This window comes from Pogona vitticeps, chromosome 2 (assembly GCF_051106095.1).
Source record: "Pogona vitticeps strain Pit_001003342236 chromosome 2, PviZW2.1, whole genome shotgun sequence".
Lineage (NCBI taxonomy): Eukaryota > Metazoa > Chordata > Lepidosauria > Squamata > Agamidae > Pogona > Pogona vitticeps.
This window is the reverse complement of record NC_135784.1, coordinates 152,091,639-152,102,750: the sequence shown is the minus strand read 5'-3', so window position 1 is coordinate 152,102,750 and position 11,112 is coordinate 152,091,639.

The following is an 11,112-nucleotide window of genomic DNA, read 5'->3' as shown; positions in this document are numbered from 1 at the left end:
CATCTCTTCACACATGTACCTGGCGATTCCACCTGATCTAAAAGAAAATGTGATTCATCAGACCAGGCAACCTTGCTCCATTGCTCCATGGTCGAATTCTGATGCTCATGTTCCCATTGTAGGCACTTCTGGTGGTGGACATGGGTCATCATGGGCACTCTGTCCGGTCTGCCACTACGCAGTTCCACATGCAGCAAACTACAATGCACAATGTGTTTCTGACACCTTTATATTATGGTCAGGATTAAGTTTTTCAGCACTTTGAGCTATAGTATGTCTTCTGTGTGATAGGAACAAACAGGCTAGTGTTCACTTCCCATGTACATCCATGAGCCCTGGGTCCTGGTGACCCTGAGGCCAGTTCATAGGTTGTCCTTCTTTACACCACTTTTGGTGGGTACTAACCACTGCATACCACAAGACTTGCCATATTGGAGATACTTTGATCCAGTCCTCCAGCTATCACTATTTGGCCTTTGTCAAAGTCACTCAGATCTTTTAACTTGCCCATATTTCCTGCTTCCAACACATGGAATTCAAGAACTGACTGTTTTCACTTGCTGCCTAATATATCCCACCCCTTGACAGGTGCAATTGTAATGAAATAATCAATGCTATTCACTTTATCTGTAGGTGGTTTTAATGTTGTGGCTGATCAGTATATAGAATAGGGTGGGGATACTGCTTTGCCCCTCACTTCAAAACGTTTTCGGCCTGTCCTGCACAGAGGTCATAAAGGCTGGAATCCAGTAGTGTTGGTAATCCCACAGAATCTACTCAACTATCCCACATTAGAATGTTATAAATTTTTCTTGAACTTGTTATCCTTATGTTGTAAGCTGCCTGGAGTGGTCGAAATGACTAGATAGGCGGGGTATAAATAATATAAAATAATATAATATAAAACAAAAAAAAAAAAAAAAACAAACAAACAAACAAACAAACAAACAAACAAACAAACAAACAAATAAATAAATAAATAAATAAATAAATAAATAAATAAATAAATAAATGTCACTAGAAATTGCCACAAGAGGTTTGTTCAGAAACATGGTTTTCAAAGAAGCAGTGCTAGCTGTGCAAGCATATCAGACAAAAAAGGATACAAATGTAAGAAGCTTTAAGAATTGCTGCTTTTTTTTGCATTGTGCTGATAAACCAAAAAAGGGAGGGGGAAAGTACCAAACAACTCACATGGTAGTGGTGATGGTGGAATTACTGTATGCAACTTTTAATCTTTCATTTACATTGACCCTGCTACTGATCTTAATGTGGATTATATGGTTCTGTAGGAACTGTAGCTGTTTTGAACTACCCGAGGATATTTGGGGTGGGGTTGGGGTTTCCAACCCTCTATGGGATCTGTAATCAACCAATGCCACCTTGTGGCCTTTTCAGATTCTTCTTATAGCTGATGCCTTTAAGAAAGGGAGGAACAATTGACTTTAAATAGGGCGAGGAGCCTTTAACCCTGCAGGTATTCCTGGACCCCAAAACAAGGCACTAAACTACTGTTGACTTCAGTGGGGCCAAGCTGGGATCCAGTCCTCCATTCAAGGATGCGACTACACTGGAATTTGGGTCACAGCTTGTATTACATTTGAAATCACAATCACTGCTCACACAGGGGTAGCCGTTTGATTCAGGAGTTCACTGTTTATACTGGATGCAATATGCGTCAGCCCCCACCTTCCCCTTCTTTGTTTCCTCTGGTTCCACCTCTGCTGATCCTTTTATGGTTTACTGTGAAGCTGCTTTCTCATGTAAAGCTGCACATTTCTCAAAAACTTTTCTATAGACAAATAACATGGAAAGATACTTAACTGTCTAAGAGTATAGAACATCAAAAGTATGAACAGTAATTTGCAAAACCCATCATAATTCACACATGAGAATGATTCTATAACAGCGAGTACCTTAGTTTTACCTCATCTCTGGTCACATTTTTTTCATGCCAATAGTTTTAAACCATATTTGAGGAGAAGAAGATGATTTTAAGGACACATTCAGATTTGTCAATTAAGTAATTAACAGCACTAAGTTTTTGCTTTGTATATGAATATCCCCCCACAGGTGGAGATAACGAGCGTCTGGCCCCATGGGGCCAGACGGTCTGTGATTGGGTTCATTAAAAGTCTGAAGCAGTTCCTCTTTTTTGGCAGGAAATGACGACTGAGTTTCTTTTTGAACATTAACACATTTATTCAGTTTAACATTTTGTGAATCTACAACAACTTCTAATGGTTCAAAACAACTGAGGTAAGTGTTCAATTTGGGATAAATCTATCTGTACATTGACAAGATTCATTGAGGGGCTGGTCCAAAACGTTTCCGATCTGTGGGTTTCCTCAATGGAGCACTCTGAACCGCACATATTGTCCCACAACAAGGGTGCCCAATCTCCCTCCGGAGGTGGATGGTTGAAGGAAGGGTCTGGTCGAATCACCATCCTCGAGTGACCCTGTCCTCACCGGAAAACCACGACCATCCATTCTAGGGCTTTTTCCAAATCAGGTAGCAACCCTCCTACCTGCAAATTCGGGAAGTCTTCTAACAACCCACGCGTTCTATCATATTTTTCTTCCTCTCTCCCCTTCTCTCTCTCTCTCCCACTAGACATATTTCAATCTTCTCCTCTTTCTCCTTTGATCCCTCTTTCTTTCCTTCCACTACTTTCAACTCCCTGCTTTCTTTTGTCTTCCCTATGTCTATAACTTTCTCCTGTTCCGACGTCTCTAGCTGAGGGGTTGGCTCACTTTGCTCTTTCTCCTTTGGATCTAGTGCTCCTTCACACGGTCTACTCATGATTCTGCCACTGCTGCAAGCTCGACGGAGACTTCCTATCACGCCGTTGTCTGCAATGGATTAGCCAGTCCTGGCAGGAGGCGGGATGACGAGCCTCTCTGCCAGGTCGCAGAGTGACTAATTTATCGCGAGCAACGGAGTGATAGGAAGGCTCCATCAAGCTTGCAGCAGCGGCAGAATCATGAGTGGACTGTCTGGCTCCATGGGGCCATGCCCTTGTTATCTCCACCTGTGGGGGAATATTCATATATGAATATACCCATCTCTATTCATGACAAAAGTGCCTTCCCACACAATCTAACAGAAATTCAAGACTAGCAGCTGATCAGCCGCATTAAAATCATAGTCTTTTGCTTTTGCATGTCCCCTCCCCACCCGCCTGAACATCATGCCCCAACTGTATACATCATTGAAATGTCGCTGCAGAGACACACACCTGTCTTTACAACAATATAGCATAAGTAACCACATGGGGAAAAGCCCATTCATATACTGTAGTTCCCACTTGAAAAACAGAAGGCTCCCCCCCCAGCAAAGGGGGTGAACATTGGGAGCAAAAAAGGTTGTGCTATTTCGAGTCAGTCTTTGCATCATGTGGTCAGTAAAAAAAATACTTAGAATTCACCCATTTTATAAGCAGAGCAAATCCCACAATATTTGACCATGTAGTCACATTCTTAGTCAGATCAGGGCATTGTGTGGTTCTCCTGATGTTTTTACAACTTCTGTCACCCCTTATCATTGGTCACCCAAGTTAGTGCTGATGGGATTTGCATTCAAACTATATAGAGGGGAAGGATCATAGGTCCTGCACTCCAGCTTTTTTTAAAAAAAGCATGGGGCTGGACAGAGATTATCGATATAAAGGCTGGTTATTTAGTTTACTCCATCATTGCACTAGAGCAGGCCCATTTGACTCAGTGGAATGTACAGAGGAGTTGACTCCCCGAAACCTCACTGATTCGGTGGGCCTACTCTAGTGTGATTTGTCATATTAACAACAGGAATTCAGCCATAACTTGAATGTAAACGCACAGATCAACCTTTTGATTTGCATCTGCTTTGCACAGGTATTATTTAATCTCAAATGGAAATGGCTTGGGAACTACCTTGGCTCTGTGAGGCTTTAGATTGTGATTTTTTTTAAAAAAAATAAGAACAATCAATGCATCTATGACAGAGTCTTGTAAGGCTGTTATTAGTGAAATTGTGGGCCCGCAATTAAATGATTAGTGCCTTGCCTATGGCTACTGAGGGGCCTCTCGACTCATCCATGGAAGCCACTAGCTCTCAAAAAGCATTTTGAAAGATACAGTTTGATCCTAACGAACCACTATGGTGTTTCAGCATTCCCTCTGACCCATTCCTTCCATTCTGAACATGGTCCCCACAATCATCTCAGGGTTCTTGTAAAGGACAAAGTCGACCATGGAATCCTGGGCCCTCCATGCCCGGTTCTATAGACAAGTCACCTGTGTATCCGTCCTAGGAAAATATATGATTCTATGTATTCCTTCCTTGGGCAGGTTTTATCCTCTGCTACATAGCTGTCCCAGTCAGGGATTCTCCAGTTCTTTAAAGGAGAAAAAGAGGAGGAAGAGGGGAGAAAAATGGAATAAACTTCACAGGCGTCTTCTTCACAAGCTGGAGAACCATCCAAATCATACAGACATTCTTGGATTGCAGTTCCCGTCTGCCCCAGGCCAGGGTGCCCATCAACAACTAAGACGCACACACTCCTCATCCCTGCCACAGAATAACTGACATCAGAGTCAGATCCTTGGGGTGATAGGGGTTGTAGCATAACACACGGTAAGCACCAGGTTAGTCTGTTCTAAGTACTGTAGTCAGATGTAGGCCCTACCATGTGGATGTCCTAGTGGAGACCAGAAGGGGGTGCTGTTGGAGAAGGCAAAATAAAAGCACAGGAAAGTTAAGAGATGGTTTTCTAGGCTTACAGCAATATCTCTATCAAACCACTAAAAAAAAAATCACAAACAATTGCTAGTTTGGGGGAAAGAACAGGCTAGGTACCACTTATCTGTGGATGGTACAATGAAAATTCAAGAGTTGCAAAAATCATGGCTAGACCATTCGGCCAGTTTCAAAGTGAGAGCTACAAAGTCAAGCCGGGAGTGCTGGTTTTAAATTCTACCGCTGTAAACTCAATTTTATCCTGACTTCTTTGATAGGAGGTATCATCCCACCCCTTGCCTTTGGGTTGTGTTCAAGGGCTTCACCGCTTTTTTCTCCTTTTGTTATAAGCTTAAGGTGCCCAGCTATCCTAGGAACTGAGCTTTAATACTACCACTGAGATACAGTCATTCTCCCAACATATGGAACAGCCTCCCTTCCTGTTACTGTTAACAATTCCATTCTTTGGTTGTGAATTCTTAAGAAGCACAGTCTATAGGGGCCAGTACGAGTGGGCTTGGCCCCAGAGATGGCCGAAGTCCCCCTCCCCTTAAATCTTTTACAAAGTTCTAAAAAGGGAGGAGCTGGAAATAGCTCACAGATACTGCTGAGTGTTGTGGGGCACTGAAAATTAATTGGGGGGGGAGAGAGAATGGAACGAAATATCCTGGGAAAGGGGATGGATGACCGGCTGGCACCCTGAGCAAGAATACGTGATGCTCTTGCCATTTTGTTACAGGTCTTGCTAGTCTGATTCACTGACACAGGCAGGCGATGCTGAAGTATTGGACTAACATTAAAGGAAACATGGCTGCACGGGTCGAGAGAGGAAAAACAAACACCTGACATCCCATCTTCTAAGGTCTCTCCAAAGTAACATAACCCGCTCAGGACCCGCTGAGCCTGTAGGAAGCAGATTATGTTGCATGACTCCCTGAGATAACCCCAGTAAGCCATAAAGCTGCTCCGGGACCTTTTCTTGTGATAAGAGGACATGGGAAGGTTAGCTAATTTGCCCCTTTTAGAAGCACGTGGATGACAAGGCAGAAGGGACAGGTGTCACTCTGCATCTCGGATCCATCCATGGCTCCTGGAGAGGGATTGGAAGGGCGGCGGGAGGGGCGACCGGCTACTTTTCTAAGGCGATTACATAATTTCAGCTAGAACAGTTTTGTGCTCTAGTCACCATTGGCTCTGCACGGAGGAAGCCAAAGCAAAAAAGCAAGCTCCCTTCAAATCCACAAGAGCTTTAATCAAGTAATGCCTTTGAAGTGTTTTTTAAAATTTTTTCTTTATACTGTACCTCGCTTTCAAGACTTTATTACTCTGACAAGTATGGGGGTAGTGCCCCCGCCTCAGTGACTTTTGGTTTCTGCACATTTATTTTCTTTTTTTCTTTTTTGCAGGCTTTTAATCCAGTAGTCTGAAAAACTCAACAAAGAGTTCTGCTAAAATCTTTTTTTAAAAAAAAAAATCCTTCCTTTACAAGGAAAAAGGAAAATAGGGGGAGAGGACGAATTAAGGGATAAAGAGGCAGTAGTTCCACCCAGGCTCGGGATTTATTTTCCAAGGGAAATTTGTTTCATGATCGGCATTTCAGACATTGATGAAGATCTTCCTTTCTGGAACAATGATGTCATTTGTTGCTTTAATCAGTCTGTAAAAATAAATAACTGAATGTTTTGTATTGCTGTTTTCTCCTGTGCCCATTTTTAATGCTACAGAGCAGGGATGAGCAACTTTAGTGGGTCCAGCCATGAGTGGAGGTGCCTCACCCCAGATTCTCAATGTATTTATTATTCCAATGCAGACAGACACTGTGGCTGAAATCCTGTTGCTGAACATAGTATGTTACACTTCTGCAGACCCAGCAAATCAGTGGAGACTTGGTGAATTAACTCTTCTGTAAGTTCCATTAATTCAAATAGGCCTATTCTAGTTGCATCTTACTATTCTAAGCAACAGGACTTTGGCCACTGTTTTGTAGAAGTGAGCACTAGGCTCACAAATAATGGGAATTAGACTCCCCTGGCTGGAAAAATCCCTGTAGATATTCTTGGGTCCGAGGGACAATTTTCGGCATTGATCACAAACAATGCAAAAAAAAATTAAGCTGAAAACTAAAACCTGTTCCCAGTTTTGGGGGGTAGGTGGGCAGGTAAAAGTGCACAGAATCCCTGTGACCCATTTAAAAAGTGAATTGTCACTTCGGAGGGCTTCAAAGGGGTTGCAGTACGGGGGCTGCAAAAACACTTTTTGTTTCTTGCATGCATCTCCAAGGTCATACTTTGCCACTCCTGCTGTTTAGGGATGCTTTTGGTTGTTAAATATTTAGTCATTATGGCCACCTAAAACTGTTTAGAAGGGAAAAAAACATGTCAATTGCATTGCTGTAGTCTGTGTACAATTGTAGAAGGGCATATTTTACACTTTCAACATGTAAAAATAAATTATCAAATATGAAATTTCTGCTGGTTCTTTGCACAAAACATTGTGGCATAAATCCAATGTTTAGTCCTAACCGACATAGACCCGCAAAAACAATGGGAACCTGGGGGAGTCAACACTAACATAATTCCTACAGATTCAATTGGCCTACTCTAGTTCAAACCAACAATTGAATTTAGCCCCGTGTTTGTTTCATATCATAGTGGCTGGTATCCTGTTACATTTTTACACCAGCAAACACACAATCAGGGTAACCTTGGCAGAGAATTCCCTCAAGTCAAGCAGTCAGTGGAGGACTTTGCTCTGGTGTGCCACGTCACAGGAGTGGGTCAGTGCACAACAGGAGATGCATTGGCTTGACTTGCAGCAATTCATCACTGGGCTTTATGCAAACTAAGTTACACTAGCTAGCATAATGAGTAGGATTCTGACAAATGATTCTCAAAAGAAAAATGGTGTCAATATCAACCCTCTGAGAAACAAAATAAGAGGGACACTGTTTTACCAAAAACAGCTGTGAAGAAACAAGCACAGAGAAACATGGATGCAATGTTAGATTATCACTTGTCATTCACACCACAGAAGTTGTCAAATGGCACAACTTGCTCCCTCTGCCCAACAGACATCTATGTCTGTATGTGACTTGTGCTGCACAATGACACCTGCACAGTCCTGAATATTTGCCTGTATTAGATAGTCTCAGTTTTTCAACACACAAGACTCTCTCTCTGCTTACTTTCTTGCAAGATTGACTGTAAACAGTTTTTACTTGAGCAAATCCTGTTGAAATCAATGGCACATCCTGCAGAGAGTAAAATGGTAGGGTCATGTCCTCTCCTGGAAGATTCCATCTCAGAATATGATGAAGGAGGAGGAAGTGGTGGCGGTGGCGGTGGTGGTGGAAGAGGAGGGAAGCTGCAAGACTACTTGTCAATCCAGGGAACCCAGCAGAATCCCACTCCCTCCCCAAGTGTATCTGAAGATCCCTAATAATTCCTCATCCAAGAGGTAACCAGACCTGCCCTGCTTAGCTTCCTAAATCAGACAAAAATGGGGTGTGTTTTAGAATAGTCACAGAAAAAGGACTCAATAACTCTTGCATCTTTGATAGTTATGTGGAAGGAGAAATTTCTCATGTCAGCTTCAGCTGCTGGAGTTCCTCCTTTAACATACTTACTAAAGTTGTAGGGGTCATGTTCTTTTTTCCATGCAACTACCTGAGGTGGAACCAGAGCCCCCAGAACCTCTAGAACCCCAGAGACCACCTGACCTATAGTCTAGAACCTGGATCCTTGAGGGAGACAGAAGAAAGTGCACCATCTCAGGAAGATAGGAATATTGCATCAGAGACAGGCAGAATAGCCACTCTGAAAGTGTCACTACCAGAGTGGCCAATCAAAACTCTCATATTGATAAAACGTAAGAATGGAACAAAGAAAACAAATCACACAAAGTCCACACAAGTAAAAGTCTCCCTATGAAGCTTTCTCCTAGAAGCTGTTAGGGTAGAGAGCCCTATTCCCAAAATAGCTTCAGAATCTTGGATAGTTCTTTTAAAGTTCAGGCTAAAACCCAGAACGTATCCTACCTGCACACCCACCCATGAAATCAGAGTCAGCCTCCACTGCTCTCAGCCTAGTTGCCCTCACTCTTGCTTGCCTAGATGACCCTCAAACAATACATCAGCTTGGGATGCCTTTGACTTTGCTTCCCGTTTGCCCTTGACTACGGTTGCAACTGCAAATCCTGCCAATGATGCTGGGCTACTTGACTTTGCCTCTTGTTTCTACTGTACTCTTCACTTGCTTTGACTCTGGACCACGTTGACCTGCCTGCTTGACTGTTCCTCAGCAGCACCGGACCCTAAATCCCCAGCTGGCCTAATCCCTGACCTGCTGCCTACTATCCTTGACCTGTACTGAGTCCAGGGCCCTGGAGAAACAGGAGAGACCAGGTTGATAATTTCCTATGCATCAAAGCAGGCCATGTGCAAAACAACACCATGGCTACAAGATATGGAGGTCTGCATGCAAGAATTGGACAAATTTGCTCTTGCTATTTATCGCTCGGCCAGCTTTGACTACTTACAAACTGGCACATCACCCTTTGTTGACACATCCCTGGCAATTGGCTCATCTTGCAGTTTGCTGCCCGATGAGCAGAATCTTCCTCACTGCAAAGAAGTGACATCAAGTGTGACAGATGAGAGAGCGCTGAGCATTTTCTTCCTCTTGAAACAATGACTTCTTTCTTCCAAGCCAAAGTAGCTTCCTACTGCTTGTTAGGCCTAGGAATCCAACATACAAAGATGCTAATGAGAGTCCAGTGGCTAAAATTAACTCCTGACTTAAATACTCCAAATCCTGCTCAGAGCCGTTTTAAGTAACATCACAAATTAAGATGTTTTCCCTTTGGCTAAGCCTATGGCAACGTGCAAGCTGTCACAGCTGAGGAGTCTAAATCCCCATCTCAGGCCCAAGGCTGAAGTTGCTTTTATCACTGGTGGTGGCAGGTGGAAGACTCTTGCCGAAAAGTCCCACATGTCTTGGTGTTTTGGAATGACGCTCCTCCCAGTGGATGCTGCAATAGAAACCAATGGGGCAAGGTACAAGAGCTGAACACCTGTGTACTTCAGGCAAAGCCTTGGCTGGGAGGCAGGGATTAGGTGGAGATTTACAGCTCTGAGGAATACTTTCAAGGCAAACCAAAGCTATTGGATCTCAACGCAGAGACTGGATCACAATACATTCTTCGGGATCTACTTCTGTGACTGAGCAACGCTTGGGCAATTTGGCAACTTTTCAGACTGGAGATCTGATTTACACATTGCAGGCAACAAACAATGGGAATCCACTTCATCCCCAGGTATGCTTTTCCGGCGCATCCCCCTTACTATCATCCTGTTTAGAATGCATGGCTCCTTATCGATGTGGCCTCTGTAGAAAGAGTTCAGGCAACAGCTTACTATGGCTTCATCTGGACTATACAAGGAGGCAGTTGATTTAACTCAGCAACAGGGTTTTAATTGGTGAGATGAAGAAGGAATAGGTTGTTGGTTTGTGTTTGGTGCAAATGTGCATTATTTGTTTTTTGTTTGTTTTGTTTTAAATGACTGTGCTATTTAAAGATTGATGTTTGAGCTCAGTGGACTGCACTTGACAGGGCAAGAAGGAGCGTTCAGTGTCTATGTGAGTATTATTCGTCAGAAGTTAATGACTGCCACTAAGGCTGTGACTAGACTAGAGAGCCAATTTGGTAGGACTCATTGTCAAATGCATATACTGTATGGGATTCCTCAGCCTAAACCAACAAATGGGATTTCCATTTCTGTGTTTTATTCTGCAGCCCTTACGATTCCAACCAGGCAACTATGTGCTGTCAGCGAGGCCTTTCTTTTAAGAGTACTAAATAAGCCTTCAAAATAGGCAGTCTGGATCAAGGGTATAGGAGGGACATTCTGAGAACCCACACTCTGCATAAGTGAATGAACTTTTGGCAGCCTATAAATATGAGGGAAAACATATGATTTACCAGAATTTCAGGAAGCATTTGTATTTTTTTTTTTTAAGTGTCTAGCAATTTCCCTAGGCTAAGTCAACTCCACAGTCCATTTATCCCAGTACTGCTAATAATACTTTGGCTGCTGCAACACAATATTTGAGTCCATTAAAAAAACTACAGATTTCGCCCAGCCCAGCAACCTGCAACCTTGTCCTCTCCATATGTATTGGACAACAACTTCCATCAACCCCCGCCCCTGCAGCCAGAAATGGTTGGAGTTGTAATTCAGCACGCAATTCAGACACAGGGGTAAGGGAAGGCATCTGCTGAACAGAGCATTTATTTATTTATTTATTTATTTATTTATCTATCTATCTATCTATCTATCTATCTATCTATCTATCTATCTATCTATCTATCTATCTATCTATCTATTTATTTATT